At 47.1% G+C, this 18157-nt stretch overlaps 1 long non-coding RNA gene across 1 annotated transcript; it reads right to left on the reverse strand.

The window, feature by feature from the left end:
- Nucleotides 1-1161: 1161 nt before the first annotated feature.
- LOC114485997 (uncharacterized) lies at nucleotides 1162-14373 on the reverse strand. Its single transcript, XR_003679239.2, has 3 exons — nucleotides 14042-14373; nucleotides 1435-1650; nucleotides 1162-1276 (listed from the first exon to the last, which is right to left on the reverse strand). It is a non-coding gene; the product is annotated as an uncharacterized lncRNA (long non-coding RNA).
- Between the last annotated feature and the right edge of the window lie 3784 nt (nucleotides 14374-18157).

The raw sequence follows: 18157 nt of genomic DNA on the forward strand, positions 1-18157 counted from the left end.
AGAGATGGGCATGTGACTCAAACTGAGGAGAACAGAGCCTCTTCTTAGCAATTTAGACCTCAAGGCCTGAGAGCATGAGTCTCAGTTTTATTCTACTGGCCAGGCTGGGAGAGGGAGGCTGGAGCTGTGGGTGGCCATGAGGGACAATGCAGACACGAGGTGTGCAAAGAGAGGCCTGGTGACACTGCAGGTCTTGATGCAGCTGTCCCTAGGCCCTTCCCATAGCTCGGTTACTGGAGCCAACTTATTACCCCTCTTGCTTGCAATCACAGCACTCTGAAATATCATCTTAGCCCCAAAACATATGTCAGCTCACTTTGGCAATCAGGAGGTCAGTAAACAAAGTTAGAAATCATTTGGTTTTCAATTTAATGTTAGACAGCAAAGTATTTATTTAAATAAATAAATTTATTTACTCAGGGGGTTAACACAAAAGTATTGATGGAGTTCTGTTTTTATTCAGTATGAAAGAGCAAAGGTGACATTCCAATAGTTTCATGATTTTAATGGCTACACCCTGTGACAGGCAGACTCCTGAGATGGCCCCCAATGACTCCACCCCCTGGTACTCACAACCTTCCCTTGAGTATGAGCGGAACCTAGCAACTTGCTTCTGACAAATAGAACACAAAGGTGATGGAATGTCACATCTGTGATTAGGTTACAAAAGATTATGTAGCTGACTCTGTCTTTTGCTGACTTTGATGAAACCAGCTGCCGTGGTGGAGAGGCTGACCTGGCAAGGAACTGAGGGTGGCCCCCAGCCAATAGCCAGCAAGGGACTGAACCCTGCCACCACCCATGTAAGGGAGCTCGGAAGTGTATCAGGCCCCAGATGAAACCTAGTTACAGCTGGGTGACACTCCCGGAAACAGAGGGCCCAGCTCAGCTGTGCCCAGATTCCTGACACACAGATACTCTGAGATAATGTGTGTGTAATATTTTAAGCCACTAATGGTTGGGGGGATTTGTTACAAAGCATTTACTGTACACACACACACACACACACACACACCAAACACATACACACACCACACACACACACACACACACACACACACACACACACACACACTGCAGACTTCAGTGTGCAGTGATAGACAAGATAGAAAGTTATGTCAACTGAAGAAAAACGCACAACCTAAAAGTTGTGAGTTAAGTTTTATTTGGGGACCTGCTGAGGACTATAGCCCAGGAGACTACAGCCTCTCAGGTAGCTCTGAGGAACTGCTCTGAAGTGGTAAGGGAGGAGCCAGGATATAGAGGAGTTTTTTTGCTGGAAAAAAAAACAAAACAAAAACATGTAGTTGAACACCTAAAGATTATTGCTCATCACAAAGAACAGACATCTCGAATTAATGATTTTAGTACTTTTCTATGCATGGGAAGAGGCAAGAATCTGGGATCATTTGAAATTATGCCTTAGATATGCACCTTAACTATCTAGGGCCAGTATCCAAAGCACAGAATGCATCCTGCTTTTCTACATCCTGAATTCCCTTAAGGGCATGTGGTCGGTGGGTGGCTGCAGTGGCTAAAGGTTTGATCCTTGTAGAACTGAGATGACGGGCAACCTTCTTTGTTTACTGGAATGGCAGGCAACCTCCCCTGTCCACAGTTCCATAGAGAGAGGGAAAGTGAAGAGAGGCGCTGGAAGGATAGAGAAAAAGAGCATGAACGCTGGAAACTGATGAGGAAAACACCATTGTTTCAGAGAGCCTCACTAAGGCCTTAGAACGTTTTTTTGTTTTGTTTTGTTTTCATTGTGGGTGCATTTAAATTTGCCTTAGGGGCAGGAGGTGGGATTCATTTATTCATTTGTCTTTTCATTGATCAACAAATATTTACCCAGTGTCTACAGTGTATTGGACACCATCAGCACAGCTGGGGTAAGAAATGAAAAACAGGGTCATGCTCCTGAGGCATCCACAGAGCCTATGTACACAGAGCATATGGTCAGCGCCAGATGGTGCACAGTTACAATGCAGAGATGACTGCTATGAGCAGGGTGTGTACTATGGATGGAAGCAGAGAGAACTAGGTCTAACCCAGCCTGGGCTGGGTCACAGAAACCTCCTTGGAAGAGTGGATGCCTTGGTCTGAGTTAGCAGGGCCCACCATAGTTAGTCCTTGCAAGAACAGACCTGGTCCTGAGCTAAGACAGTGCCATAGAATGGAAAGGAATGGCTAATGTGGAGGGGATCCAGGGAGAACTTGGCTGAGGGAGACAGCCCCCAGTTCCCCAGATTTCAGCTCATGGAACTGGCAAGATGGGGATGGCATTAACTGAAATAAGGAAGAAAAGAACAGTTTTATGGCCAAGAGGATTTTTTCCCAAATATAAGAATCTGATCATATAAATACATGATATAATATTTTCCCAAGGCTCTCCATAGCTTTTAGAATAATATTTAAACTCTGTTGTTCAGCACATATGGCCCCCCCAAAATTCTTTCTTCTTCTCTAGGTTTATTTCTTGCCACTCATCCAAGTTAATCCTTAGATCCAGCTAAAGGAAACTACTAGTAATTCCCAGGCACACTCCATGGCTGTTGTATAGGTTTGTACATGCGAGTCTCTGTGTTTAGAAGTTCTCTATTACGAATGTTGTTGTTTTTGTGTTTTCAGTATCCCCTCCTTTGGCTTGCCTCCCCTGTCTCATTCCATGTGGCCCTGATGGAGCTACCAATCACAGTATCCTGCTCCCCAGCTCCAGGAGTGGGCAGGAGATCCAGGCCTCATCAGTCATAGTATCCCAGCCCTCAGTGATTGGTCCAGGATTGGCACATGACCCAATCTGGACCATTCAGAGCCCTTCTCTGGGATTTTATATATGGGTGCTGGGATAGTTTTCTCTTTCTTGTGGGGCCAACAAACTGAAGTGATGTAAGCCTGGAACTTCCTGTGGCCATGCTCCTTCTGGCCCCTGAAACACAGAGGAAGCTTAACTGGTTAGGAGAGAATGAGTCCAACATAGAGGGATAGACAAGAAGAGCAGCAGATCTGAAGGCTTTTTTTTTTTTTTTTAATACATCTTTATGGGAGTAAAATTGCTTCAGAGTACTGTGTTAGTCTCTGTTGCACAACAAAGCGAATCAGCCATATGCGTGCATATGTCCCCATATCCCCTTCCTCTTGAGCCTCCCTCCCATCTTCCCTATCCCACCCCTCTAGGTCATTGCAAAGCACCGAACGGACACTTAGGTTGATTCCATGTCCTGGCTATTGTAAATAGTGCTGCCATGAACATTGTAGTACATGACTCTCTTTTTTTTTTTAATTGATCTTTGTTGGAGTATAATTGCTTCACAATACCGTGCTAATCTCTGTTGCACAACAAAGCGAATCAGCCATGTGCATACACATGTACCCATATCCCCTCCCTCTTGAGCCTCCCTCCCTATCCCACCCCTCTAGGTCATTGCAAAGCACTGAACCCATCTCTCGGTGCTATGTTGCTGCTTCCCACCAGCCAACTATTTTACATTCCGTAGTGTATACATGTCGATGCTACTCTCACTTCGCCCCAGCTTCGCCCTCCCACCCCATGTCCTGAAGTCCATTCTCTATGTCTACCTCTTTATCCCTGCCCTGCCTCTAGGTTCATCAGTACCATTGTTTTGTTTTTTTTTAGATTCCATATATATGTGTTAGCATACAGTATTTGTTTTTCTCTTTCTGACTTACTTCACTCTGTATGACAGACCCTAGGTCCATCCACCTCACTACAAATAACTCAACTTCGTTTCTTTTTATGGCTAATATTCCATTGTATATACGTACCACATCTTCTTTATCCATTCATCTGTCGATGGACATTTAGGTTGGTTCCATGTCCTGGCTATTGTAAATAGTGTTGCAATGAACATTGTGGTACATGTCTCTTTTTGAATTATGGTTTTCTCAGGGTATATGCCCAGTAGTGGGATTGCTGGGTCATATGGTAGTTCTATTTTTGAGGCTCTGAGGCCACTTCACCCAGTTGGCCAAGTTATATAGTCCTGGTTTGCTTAAGTTAGTCCTGTCACTTAAAATTGAAAGAGTCCTGCAGCCAGAATCCCAATTTCTTCTACCCACTTCTTATACATCCTTTAAAACTCAGTTCCAACCCAATTCCTCCAGAAAGCCTACTATGACCAGTTGCTCCTCCCCTCCCAGTTTGATGCACTTCCCTGGGTTCTCATAACATTCTGGGCAGATTTCAGTTGCATTCCTTAATAATCAGATCAGTAAGGGTTGGTTTACATATCTGTTTACCATCAAATAAGCGCTTTAACCCTCATTGTACTCACCTTATTGCTCAATGTCTGTCACAAAGAAAGTATTTAGAAACGTTTGATGAATGAATAACAAGTTCAGAGTCTGCCTGTGGAACATTCAGGTGCCCAGGAGAGTTTGTGGGTATATAAATCATGGGAGTGTCTCCGTGTCAGTGGAGCAGGTGGAGACAAGTGGTATGTGGGCAAGGTGCAGTGTGGAGGGCGTGTTGCCCTCAGTCTCTCTCCAGTGGCTGATCCAAGAAGGGAAGGAGAGAAGGGGGCTGGTGACGGGAGGGACAAAGGGGAATTAATTTTAAGATACCCAAGTCCCAAGTGTGTTTATACATTGAGGGAATGGAGCCAGTGGAGAGAGAAGGGTGCAGATTCAGGAGAACCAAGGCATGGGACACGGGGAGGGGATGAGCCTGGAGCACAGGTAGAGAACAGGGAACAGGCACGATCAGCAGACACTCCAGTTTGTTCAACAGCAGAGACAGGGTGGGGAGTGAGCCACCCACACCAGAGTAACCTCATTCAGCAGCCCCACAGGCTAGTGAGGTTGGGCAAAACAGAGCCTCCTTCTTTTTCCTAAGGCTCCCAGAGCATTCAGCTTCCTCTTCCCCAATTACCCTCCACCCCCAGCAAGTGAAAGGCCACTGCTGAGCTTAAGCGGCCCTATCAGGTCACTGGCCTCCTGCCGGCTGCGGCTCCGGATCTCCCTGAGCTCTGGCCAGAGTTCAGGGTAATCCTTGCATTATTCGCCTTGTTGTTGTTACCCAACCTAGGAGATCAGGTTCCCCCAGCATAGTGTTCACCCACTTTGTCCGGGGCCATGTGATCCCGTCCAGGGAGGAGCAAGGATGTAAATTATGGAGGAAACCTCAAGTTCTCAACGACTACCTAGTGATTCCGATCTGCCAGGAAACCTGAGCGCGGCCTTGGCGGCCCTGCAGCCGGGATTGAACAGAATCACTGCCCAGGTCTCCAGTGACTGAATCCCGAAGGTCGGTGGCTCGCTGGGGCCTCGGCAGCCAGGATTTCCCAAGATCTGTAGGGGAGAGTGTGCAACAGGTCACTGAGAAACCCAGCTCAGAACCACTCCTCCGGGGCCCTCCAGGTGTGGGACGGTGAGGAGGAAGCAATGCCTGTTGCCTTGGGAGGAGCCCAAGGGAGGCAGGGTCTTCCCTCAAGACAGGCTCGGCCTCACTGTAGAAGACACGCTCCCTGCCCTTGGGGAGCTCCTGGGCGGAGGACACACACACGCACACCCCTTGCTGTTTCCAGCTGCTGAGCATCAGACGCTGTGGTTCCTTACGGGGGCAAAGCTGCAAGGGTCTAGCTAAAGTCCCAGACTACTTTCTGGAAAAGAGGAAAGGAAGGCGTTCAATGTTCAGCCCCTCCAAGCATCCTTTGGCTTTGGTTATCAGGAGACAGCCCATGCGTCTGCTCTGGGCTCTCACTTCCCTGCCCTTTAACAACTGTGATCACACTCGCTGTGCTTCGTGGGCTCTCAAAGACTGCTGAGCCTGTGTGTGTGTGTGTGTGTGTGTGTGTGTGTGTGTGTGTGTGTGTTCACGTAAGCCTCGTATGCATCTCTACATGCCTGGCCATCCAAGTGCACATCTGCACATTTACACATGGATGTGACCTGGTATGGTAATTCTTACGTTTGCCAAAGTGGTCCCTGTACACACACAAGCGTGTGCAGATGTACGTGGTGGGTGTCCTCTTTCACAAAGACACTGAGCATTCCTCTACAAGGTTTTAATGTCCAGCAACATGATGATGTCAACACGGCAGGCTGGACGTTGAACTGAGTCTTGCCACTCCCCTGGCTTTGCCTGGAGCTGACCCATGTACCTTAATGGTCCAAACTGCCCCCCTCCTCAGCTTGCCTTGAGCCCCTGAAGAACTCTGATTTGCTACACCCGAGACTTTCCCGGAAGGGCTGAGGATGTCTGCTCTTTGCAGCTTCCACTTGACCTCAGTTCATCTGGTCATTTACTCCTCAGTCACTGAGCTCCTTAATACAGGCCAGGCCCTGTATTAAGAGCCAGGAATACAGAAATGAGTATTTCATGGCCCCTGTCTTCATGAAAGGCACACTCTAGTCAGGGAGAAAGGCCCGGACACAACCAGCCGTGTTCAAAGGCAGACTCTGATGAGATCACGGGAGGGCAGAGAAAGAAGTCACTACCACACCTTGTGGAACCCGGGATGGTTTCACTGAGGCCCCATTTAACTAGGACTTGAGTAGAATTTCGACAGGAGAATGTGCAGAAGAGCATTCCAAGCAGAGCGATGGTGTGATTGGAGATTAGAAATGAGGAAGCCCATGGAGTGTCTACTTTCAAACCCTTCCTTAGGGCTGAGTGTTGCACGACTCCAGGGGAATGCAAGTGCAGGGCACCCTTTGAAGGTGTGCAGATTGGCGATGGGAGTTCTGAGGAGCTGCTGTGACAATGGTAAACAAGGGAAAAACGATTCATAAACTCATGGGCAGATGGTGTGGCAAGGAGATGCATCATCTATCTCACTCCATCCAGGAAGACTTCCTGGAAGATGTGTGGCCTCAGGAACAATCAAGGCAAGAAAGGGCAATCTGAAGGGATTGAAGCATAATTTGTATCACATGAAACCAAACAGGGGAGAATAACCAGGCAGTAAAATGTGATGGACTTAAACATGCTTTGAAGAAAGGATAAAGAGGAAGGAGGAGGCCCAGGTCTTATCTGTGCCTGAGCAGCACCCAGCCTGATAAGAGCAAGCATAACACCTGCTGGGAGCTCCTAGCTCGATGGAGGGACATAGGAAATGAGGCTTCTAGGACACCAGACATCAGGCAACAAAGGTCAGTGATACCCCAGTTTACAGCCTTGAGAGAATGTCTAAGCCACAGTGCAGGGAAGGGGAACCCAGGTGGAACCCAGCAGTATTTATGAATGGGGAGAAGGAGCTGGGGGACTGGGGAGATCCAGGCAGCTATAGTACATACAAGAGAGTATCTAAGATGAGAGAGTTACACAGAGAAAACCCTGGAAATCTTCAAATTTTCAGCAGAGCGCAGATCAGCATATGTGTGTAAGGCAACTACCCATGGCTGGGGAAATAACCACCCAAAAAGATGAAGGAAAGAGTGCCCAGAGCTCACACAGGGCTGGGAATACTTCCTACTCCCACCAGATTGGAAAAATTCATAATTTTTTTTTGACTTTATATTTTTTATTTTATTTTCCCAGTTTCCATCCCCATTACTACAAAGTACAGAATAATATTCCCACATTTATACTTCTGTCTCAGGTATTGTAGTATTAAGGATGTGTCCATCTTTTCAAGGTTTTGGTAGAATAAACTTTGAGGTAACAGATCTTGATAAGGACCTTCTGAAGCTGATTTCAGGAAAGGTAATGCAGAAATCTGTAAGTAAGCCAAAATATTCAGAATAATGTCACCTAAATCCTCAGAGTTTTATTTCAATCTTATTTCTAAAGGTATATCTTAGTCTGCAAATTCTAGCTCCCATTTCTCTGAGATGGTGTTATTTAATACATAGTCTCCAAATAGGGTACAGTAGAGGTCAACTTCAGTCAAGTCTGAAACTATCAAATTACCCAGGGAAAAAAATTCATAATTTATGGGGAGATTACTCAGAAGGGTCTTGCTTCAGTAGTGAAAAACAATTAGTGCTAGACTAAATACTGCTTTCATCTCACCTAACAAATCTTAAAGACCTGAAAGGATAAAACTGCTGCATCCTGGAACAAGTTCAAGGACATTTATATGAATACAAAAATATCTAGCGCCCATCAAAGTAAAACTCCCAATGTCTGACATCCAAAACAAAATTACCACGCGTGTAAAGAAACAGGAAAATACAACCTATGATAAGGAGGAAAAATCGTTGAAACTGACCCTACAACTAGGGGATCAATTGTCCTAGTTTGCCTGGGACTATCCCAGTTTTAGCACTGAGAGTGGTACACCCCAGGAAATCCCTCAGTCCTGGGAAATCTGGGACAATTGGTCACCGTACCTATAACTAACATCATACTTAGTATTGAAAGACTGAATACTTTCCCGCTAAGATCAGGTACACAGCAGAATGTCCACACTCACCACTTTTACCAACATTGCGTTGGAGATTCCAACCAATGCATAAGGCAAAGAAAAGAAATCCAAACTGGAAAGGAAGAAGTAAAACTGTTTTTATGCTCAGAAGATATGATCATCTATGAAGAAAATCTGATTGACTCTACAAAAAAGTCACTAAAACTAATAAGTGAGTCTAGTAAGATTGTAAGATACAGGTAAATATCCACAAATCAACTGGATTTCTACAAACTATCAGTGAACAAACAGAATTGAAATTAAAATAACAATATCCTTTTCAATAGCATCAAAAAATATGAAATAGAGATAAACATGACAATAGATGAGAAAGACCTGTATGTTGAAAACTATAAAACATTGCTGGGGGAAATTAAAGAAGATCTAAATAAATGGAGAGATATACTTTGGTTATATATTGGAAGACTCAATGTTGTTAAGCTGTTAATTCTCCCCAGATAGATTCAACACAATCTCCCCAAAATCCCACTAGTCCTTTTTTGTAGAAATTGACAGGCTGATTCCAAAATTCACATGAAAATACAAAGGACCTAGAATAGCCAAAACGACTTTGAAAAAGAACAAAGTTGGAGGACTAACACTACTTGATTTCAAGACTTATTATAGGACTTCCTGGTGGCGCAGTGGTTAAGAATCTGCCTGCCAATGCAGGGGACACAGGTTCGATCCCTGGTCTGGGAAGATCCCACATGCCATGGAGCAACTAAGTCCGTGCACCACAACCACTGAGCCAACACACCGCAATTACTGAAGCCCGCGTGACTAGAGCCCATGCTCTGCAACAAGGGAAGCCACTGCAATGAGAAGCCAGCACACCATGAGCCAACACACCGCAATTACTGAAGCCCGCGTGACTAGAGCCCATGCTCTACAACAAGAGAAGCCACTGCAATGAGAAGCCAGCACACCACAACAAAGAGTAGCCCCCGCTCACCGCAACTAGAGAAAGCCCACGTGCAGCAATGAAGACCCGACGCAGCCCCCCAAAAAAGACTTATTATAAAGTTATAGTAACCAAATAGAGCCACATATAGATGCCAGTAGTGCAGTGACTCCTGTCCCCCTCCATGAAAATCATATGTCTACCTGGAACTTGTGACTGTGACCTTATTTGGGAAAAGGGTCTGTGCAGATGTAATTAAGTTACAGATCTTAAGATGAGATCATCCTGGATTAAGGATAGGCCCTAAACCCAATGACAGTTATCCTTATAAGAAGAAGGGAAGACACAGAGATACTTGGGGAGAAGGCCAGGTAAAGACAGAAGCAGAGATTGGAGTTACGTTGCCACAAACCAAGGAATGTCTGAAGCCACCAGAAGCTGGAAGAGGCAAGAGAGGATTCTCCCCTAGAGCCTCCAGAGGGAGTGCTGCCTGCCAATACCTTGGTTTTGGACTTCTGGCCTCCAGAACTGGGAGAGAGTTAAATTTCTGTTGTATTAAGACATCAAGTTTGTGGTACTTTGTTAGGCAGTCCTAGAATCCAAAGAATACAATGCATAAGTAATATTCTGCAAAGGTGCAAAGGCAATTCAGTTGAGCAAAAATAGCCTTTGAACAGTGGTGCTGGGAAAATTGGATATACATATGCAAATAAGTAAAGCTGGTTTCATACCTTTTAGCATATATAAAAATTAACTCAAAATGGATCATAAACCTAAATGTAAAACCAAATCTATAAAATATCTGGAAGAACTCATAAGAAAAAGTCTTTGTGACCTTCTGTTAAGCAAGGATTTCTTAGACATGACACCAGAGCATGATCCATAAAATTAAAAATTGATAAACTAGACTTCTTAAAATCAAAATTTTGTACTTTTCATAAGACCCCATTAAGAGAATTAAAAGACGAGTCACAGACTGCAGTGCATATATTTGATAAAAGACTCATGTTTAAATTATATTTTTAAAAATTCTCCAAACTCAATAATAAAGACACAAACAACCCAATGTTAAAAATAGACACTCCACCAAAGAAGATATACAGATGGCAAATAAGCATATGAAAGATGCTCAAAATCTTTAGTTAGGGAAATGGAAATCAAAACCACAAAGTACACTTATTAGAATGTCTGTGATTAAAGACCTTCAGTGCCAGGACTTCCTTGGCTGTCCAGTGGTTAAGACTCTGCTCTTCCACTGCAGGGGGCACGGATTCGATCCCTGGTTGGGGAAATAAGATCCTGCATGCTGCACAGTGTGGCCAAAAATTTTTTTTTATTAAAAAATAAGTGGTGCAGTGGAAAGGAATCTGCCTACTAATGCAGGGGACATGAGTTCGATCCCTGGTCCTGGAAGATCCCACATGCCGTGGAGCAACTAAGCCCGTGCGCCACAATTACTGAGCATGAGCTCTAGAGCCCACGAGCCACAACTACTGGAGCCCATGCTCCACAACCACTGAAGCCCGTGCGCCTAGAGCCCGAGCTGTGCAACAAAAGAAGCCACCGCAATGGGAAGCCCGTGCACTTCAATGAAAAGCAGGCCCCGCTCGCCGCAACTAGAGAAAGCCCGCGCGCAGCAACAAAGACCAAACACAGCCAATACATAAATAAATAAATAAATATACTTAAAAAAAAAAAAAAGACCTTCAGTGCCAAATGCTGGCAAGAATGTGGAGCAACTGGAATTCACATGCACTGCTGGTGGGGATGTAAAATGGTACAACCAATTTGGAAAACAGTGAGACAGTTTCTTAAATAAACAGGTACCTTTTATGTGATACAGCTATTCCACTCCTAGCCATTTACCCAAAAGAAATGAAAGCATATGTCCACACAAAGACCTGTACACAAATGTCCATCATCAGTTAGACGGACAAATTGTGGTGTTTATACAATGGACTACTACTCTGCTACAAAAAGGAATGAGCCAGTGATATATGCAACAATGAATGAATCACAGAATAATTAAGCTGAGTGAAAAGAATCTGGACCTAAACAAAGTATATAATGTACCATTCCATTTATGTAAAATTTTATAAAATGAAATGAATTTATAGTGACAAAAAGCAGATCAATGGCTGCCTGGGGGTGGGGGGATTAGGGAGGTATGGAGGGGGAGGGGGGAAATTGGAGGGGAGGGTGGATATGTTCATTATCTCGTGGTTTCATGGGGTTTACATATGTCACACTTATCAAAGTGCATATACTTTAAATAGGTGCAGTTTATTGTATGTCAGTTAAGCCTCAAAAAGCTATAAAACAAGAAAGAAGAAAAACTGATGTCTCCAGCACTCCCAGCATTACTGCTGCAGCCACTGCCTAAGGAAGGAAGTGGTGAGGTGCTGAGGGGTCTCTCAGCTCTTACTCCTAGGCAGCCATGCAAGCCCACCGTATCCACGCTCACACCCTGGACACTGGGTGCAAGAGCGGCAGGCTGTGGTCCCCACTCCCCAGTCCCTCCCTCGGGAGACCGCTGTGCTTACCTGGGGCCGGCCAGAGGGGAAAGTTAGGGGAAATGAGGTCATTAGAGGCCTTGGAGCGATAGCCCAAGAGAGTTAATACAAATGTCAGAAAACATTTGGTCCAGCAGATGCTGTAAAACCCCTCATTAATCTTTGCTGCCCATCTGCAGCTGGATCTTTCCACAGCATTGGGGGACTCTGCTCAGTTGCCATCCTGCAGTCACAGAGGGGGGACAGCATGGGGGGAAGAGTCCAGGACCAAGGATTCACTGGGGTAGGACCCCAATATAATTGGGGGCTATACCTCCTGGATTCACAAGGGTGTGATTTTTTTCCTGTCAGTACAGTTGTTTATTAAATGTCATTACATTTTATATTGTTATAAGGCTTTTAAAATGAATACATTTTTGAAAATTGCTATGAGGATCTATCTACTCAACTCAAAGGTGAGACAGTTCGCCACCGTATTCCCAGAAAGGCCTGCCGAAGGACTTGGAGGTCGTTTATTCTGTTAAGAAATTCAGAAAACTCTCCTGCTCTCGGCTTATCTGGTTTGTCCCAAAACTGAGTTCAGCTCACCCTTTTGCTAGGTAAAAGCCTCAGAAATTCCAGCCTGCTGTGCATAAGTTTAAAATGATTAGAGTCTACATAATTGGGGGATGTTGGTGGTTCTGCTGGGACCCAGATGTTCAGGTCAACAAGCCTTGAGGAATTCCTCCTTCTTGAGGGGCATATTCCCAAAGTCCCAGAATAGACTCCCCTCCCCCAAAACACACCTCCACCATGTCATCCTGCCACCTCTGTCCCCTTTCTCTGAAAAATAGATCTTCGGATTCGTCCCCTTCCTGCCCTGCTCAACCTGAAACATTAATAATGATAATAGCTGACACGAGCACACTCAGATGGCCAGGCACGATGTGAACCCTTTATATATATTACCCAGCAAATCCTTATGACAACCCTATTAGCTGGGTAGCATGATGATTCCTATTTTACAAATGAGTAAACTCAGGCAAAAAGTGGGGAGGGGTGTATAGAGTTTCCAGTTTTGGGTTTGTTTTTTTTTTTTTAGTTTAAGATTTTTTCATTGTGGTAAATTACACACAACATAAAATTTACCATCTTGGCCATTTTTTAAAATGTACAGCTCGATAGTGTTTAAGTACTTTCACATTGCTGTTCATCCATCTCTAAAACTCTTTTCATTTTGCAAAACTGAAACTCTGTACCCATGAAAAAACAGCCCCCCACTTCCCCCTCTGCCCAGCCCCTGGCACCCACCGTTCCACTTTCTGTCTGTATGGATGTGACTGCTCTAGTGACCCCCATGTAAGTGGAATCATACAGCAGTTGTCCTTTTGTAACTGGCTTACTTCACCTAGCACGATGTCCTCAAGGTGCATTCATGTTGTACATGTGACAGAATTTCCCAGAGTTTCAGTTTGGCAGGACAAAAAGAATTCTGGAGATGAGTGGTGGTGATTTGCACAACAATGTGAATGTACTTAATGCTGCTGAACTGTACGCTTAAAAATGGTTTAAATGGTCAATTTTAAGTTATGTGTGTTTTACCACAATTAAAATAACAACCACAAAAATAGGCGAGAAGATGTGCCCAAGGGCACACAGTAAGTGTCAGACCCACACCCAAGTGGGCAGGCGCCAGCGTCCAGCACTGTGCTTGACTGCCTCTCAGAACAGAAGCGACACAAAGCCTGAAGCCCCGAGGTTTCCAGGCCATCACACGGATGTGGGCATGGCTGCAGATTCAGGCTTGGGGGGTCTGGGAGCCACAGGATGGCAGAGCCTGGGACGAGCTGGGCAGGGAGGGCCGCAGGAGGCTGTGTGAGGACAGGTGTGACAAGAAGCCTTGTTTAATGGGGGCAGGGGTAGGGCTAACAGGAGGTGGGACACCTTCTTCCCTTGCCTCTGTGGGGCTCCCGGAGGAGCAAAGGAGCATCGGACCCTCTTCTGTGGGCAGGGACTAGGGGAAGAGGGTGGCACAGGGGCCAGCTCCCCAAGTCACCAAGACCCCAGCCCTTTCCATGTATCTTAGACATGACTGTGCCCTGCCTTGGCGATCATTTTCTTCCCATAATTCTATTTCACCCCCTTTGAGATAAGGAGTGGACTACCACTAAAAAATATGTCTTTCATCAAGAATTTTAGGTGGTTTTTCAAGAATCCAGATAACAAAAAGACATACAAATCATGTCATAAAAATTGGGATCATTGGCAAAAATACATACCTGAATGTAAGGTCAACAGGAATAGATGACGGTTTTTCTCTCTCTCTGATTTGTCCCTGGCCTGGCATATCTTTTGTTGGGGTGTTAGCCTTCTCGCCCCATTTTGTGAGCCTCATTGGGTGGGTGGGGGTGTAGCAGGAGAGCACACCATGGAATATGCCAGAGCCTTGCTGGTTATCTCTGCAGAGCTTGGGATGGGATTAGGGTCAGGAAGCCCACTGCAGAGGGAAACCTAAGTCAGGAACAGACCAGGAAGGTGCCAGCTGTGCATACAGGTGAGGCCACCACATCCCAGCAGCTCCAGGGCTGTGTCCTAGCAGGCAAGGACTTCACACTGGGCTGGCTCCCCCCTCTGGGACAGGCTGACCTTGGCTTGGTGGCCCAGCGACCAGATTACCTCCCAGGGAATCCTTGGAAGGAGCTGAGGAAGAACCCTGTTTGGCCTCCATCCTCTGAAGAGGTGTGTGCGCCCTGCCTCCCACCCTGTGCCAGAGGAGGCTGGCCGGTCTCTGCCCAGTTGTACCATGCGGCCAGCCCTGGGAGTCTTAATGCCATGGGGGGCCCCTCCAGCATCAGCCAGTTAAAACTTCCCGGCAGAAGAGTGGGGCGGGGCAGGAAATGCACATTCTGGGAATTAGCTCAGTGCGTGCTTACATCTCCTGTCGTTTTCTTCTTAACTGCTCAGGGCAGCTGTCTCTAGCAGTGGCAGAGCTGGTTCAAGCACAGAGCTTTATTACAGCTTTAAACAACCTCCTACTCCCTGGGTAGCTGAACAGAGGTGCTTAAAGGGCCCTAATCAAGAAATCAAAGAGGCAACATGAACACCAAGACTGTGCTCCCACCCTGCCTGGTGCCTGGCTCCTCCCGGGAAATCCATGGCTCCCTCCCCTTTCACACACACCTATTTATCACCTTGCCCTCCTGCACCCACTCCTCCCCCGAGTGCCCACAGCCTTCCTTCTTCAGATCCTGCACCAGGCACTGATTTTGCACTGTCTGGTCTCGTGATGACAGCGTGCGTGTGTAGCCTTATCTGAGGCCATACTTCCTAGAGCAAGTCGAGGCCAGATTCCTGACAACTCTTGGCCTATAAGCCCTCAGGGTCACAAGACAGTGAGCTAAGCAGCCTCACCAGTCCTGCTGGGTTGGCAAAAAGCACCTAGCCAGCCAGGCAGCCTGTTCAAGAGAGGCCTCCTCGGGTCACGCTGAGGTTTTTGACAACCTCCCAATGCTCCAAAGCTAGGGTAGGTAGGCCTGCTCTCCATATGCAGACAGGAGAACAACATCATAATGAAAGAAAAACTAGCTGATGTTTACTGTACTTGTGCCAGGTCCCAGGCACTTACATGCATTAGTTAATACCCTCTGCATAACTTTAGAAGTCGGTACCTGAAGTTAGGTGCTATTTTTATGCCCTTATATGATAGGAGAACTAAACCTCAGAAAGCAGAGAGCCAGTTCTCAAACTGGACTCCATTTGTCCGGACTGCCATGCTTGTACCTGATACCAGTGCTTCTCGTCTTTGGGGAGCAGTGGCAACTCCTGAGGTCCCCACCCCAGAGGTCCGGTTTCAGTAGATCTGGGGCCGGCAGCACTAGTGGTCCCGGGAGTGACCCTTCGAGTTGCACTGCCCTGAACTACACTCAGGGCCCCCAGCCTCCAGCAGAGACCACCCGAGTCTCTCACAACCCTGTGGTGTTGTCACCGCATGGTCTTTATCTAGGAAATCCAGCCACTGCAGGAGTTATGTGTCCCTGCCACCTTGGCTAGAAAGCACCTCTCCCAAAACACCCGGCTGCAGGGATGGGGCAGATGCAAACAAACGTCCCTGTCTGTACCCAAGATACACAGCCTTTCACGATCGGCAAGGCCCTTCAGAGCACTACGAGGCTGCTTATCTATAACTGAGCCATCCTTGTCCTCAATTGGTGGAAGCAGGTGGGGGTCAGGGTCATGGTTAGCTGGGACATCAAGACCCCCAGCTAATCGCTGTTTCTGTCATTGCAGCTCTTACCACTGTCAGAACTAACCCTGATTTCAGCACTGTTTGACTAATGCCTTGTCCTCTGACCGTGTGAAAGTGCCGTGAGGACAGGCCTTTTGTCTGCCTCGTTCCCCGCTGTTGCCAAACATCTAGAACAGCAGTTTGCACACAGGATGTGGGCAAGAAAGACATGCTGAACGAATAAACGGATGGACAATGGACAACAGAAGACGTGAACGACCAAATGCAGAGAGTCATGGACAGGCCCTGGAGAGGGCCGAGCGTGACTTGTTGAGAATCTGGAATAGAAACTTGAATAGAGAAGCCAGAAGACTCTGTTCTGGGACACTCAGCTCCCTCCTTTCCTTCTCAAAAGAAGTCACCTTTTCACAGGTGTGAGAGGTGGGGCCTGGTGGCCTGACCACGCAGTAATCTGGGCAGAGGTGTGCTTGCCTGCTAGGGCTGCTGTTACAAGTATCACAAACTGGACAGCTTAAGCAACAGAAATTTACTGTCCCACAGCTCCGGAGGCCAGAAGTCTGAGATCCAGGTGTGGGCAGGGCCAGTTCCTTCTACGGCCGGAGAGGAGAATCTCTTCCATCCCCACTCCTGGCTGCCGGCGGTTTGCAGGCATCTCTGATGTGACTTGGCTCGTAGAAGCATCACATTTCTCTGTCTTCCTCCTCACTTGGCATTCTCCCTGTGTGCCTGTCTCCAAATTTCCCCTTTTAATAAGGACACCAGTCATGTTGGATCAGGGCCCACTGAAATGACCTTGTCTTAACTAATTACATCCACAATGACTCTATTTCCAAGAAAGGTCACATTCCGAAGTACCAGGAGTTAGGACTTCAACGTATCTTTTCTGGGGTGGGGACATATTTCAGCTTAGAGGTGTATTTAGCAGTTGGGCTTCCAGGCACAATTTCCAAAAGTAGGTCCTTTTCTTTAGTTTCTAGAGGTGGTCTGTTGACACGACTTTTAAGTCTGTAAGGAAAATATGCTGCAAGCAGTGTGAAAGTAAGACCGTGAGAAGACCCGCTGAGGAGGTGGGCCAAGGTGCTTGTCCCCAGGGCAGTGGGCTTTAGACCACACCAGCAGGGCAGCTGCACCTGCTCCCTGGGAGTGGCAGACAAGGCGGAGGGCCTGGTGGGGGGCCAGGGTGCAAGCCCCAACCCCCAGGTGCGGCCAGGACCCAGTTCTCCCCTGGGAGGCTGCCTCCCTGAGCCCAGCCCACTCCACTGCCGCCAAGAGCAAGAGTGGCCAGAGGAACAAAAAGGCTGATGCTCACCTTGCAGACTTCCCTTTCTGGTGCTTCCTGTGCAGCGTGCAAATTTCAACAGTGCCCCCTCTCTGCCACCTCTTTTGTGCGGTGCAGGAAGGAAAGAAGGTCACTTCTGAGCACGGACCCACTTGGGCCAGGCTGAGCTGCTGCACTGTCACCCCACACCGCTCGCTGCTGCTTCTGGGCCTTTCCTCCTGCCTCGCTGCCGGCATCTCTACCGCCCCCCTCACTTCTTCCCAAAGGCCCATCGCTGCGCTGTGTGTGTGCTCGTACTGGGGGGAAGGAAGGCATCTCTAACTCTCTTCGATATCCTAATTTTCTTTCTTTCAATCAGGCTCAATAAACTCAGTTTTAACGCTTTGATGAGTAGATCCTAATGAAGGCAGCAGCCAATAATTACATAAAACAATGTATTGGAGAACTACTTCCAATTCCAGTCTCCATGCCTAATTTAGTGACTGTAGGTAGAATTTGGCTGGTTTTGGATTCGTCAGAACAGGAGCTAGCGAAGTCATGAAGACATAGAGTTGTGTCCCCACACACGCTGCGTGGCTGGTGTCTGCCCACCTGTGACACTCTGCTCACCCCACTCTGCCCCGCACTCTACCCCACCCTCCCGGCCACCTCATCTACACCCACATCTGTGGCTGCCGCTACCATTTACCTGCTGATGACCCCATATCTCTATGTATCTCCTTCCCGGATCATCTATCTGCCTTGTGTCAGAATCCCCAGTGGGGGGGCCACAGGCACTTCAGGGGCGCCACGTCTGGGTCGGCATGAGCTCCCCCCCAGAGCTGCCCCTCCCTCCTCCTTATCTCCGTGGATGGTACCATCATTTGCCGG

Source organism: Physeter macrocephalus, chromosome 4 (assembly GCF_002837175.3).
Source record: "Physeter macrocephalus isolate SW-GA chromosome 4, ASM283717v5, whole genome shotgun sequence".
NCBI lineage: Eukaryota > Metazoa > Chordata > Mammalia > Artiodactyla > Physeteridae > Physeter > Physeter macrocephalus.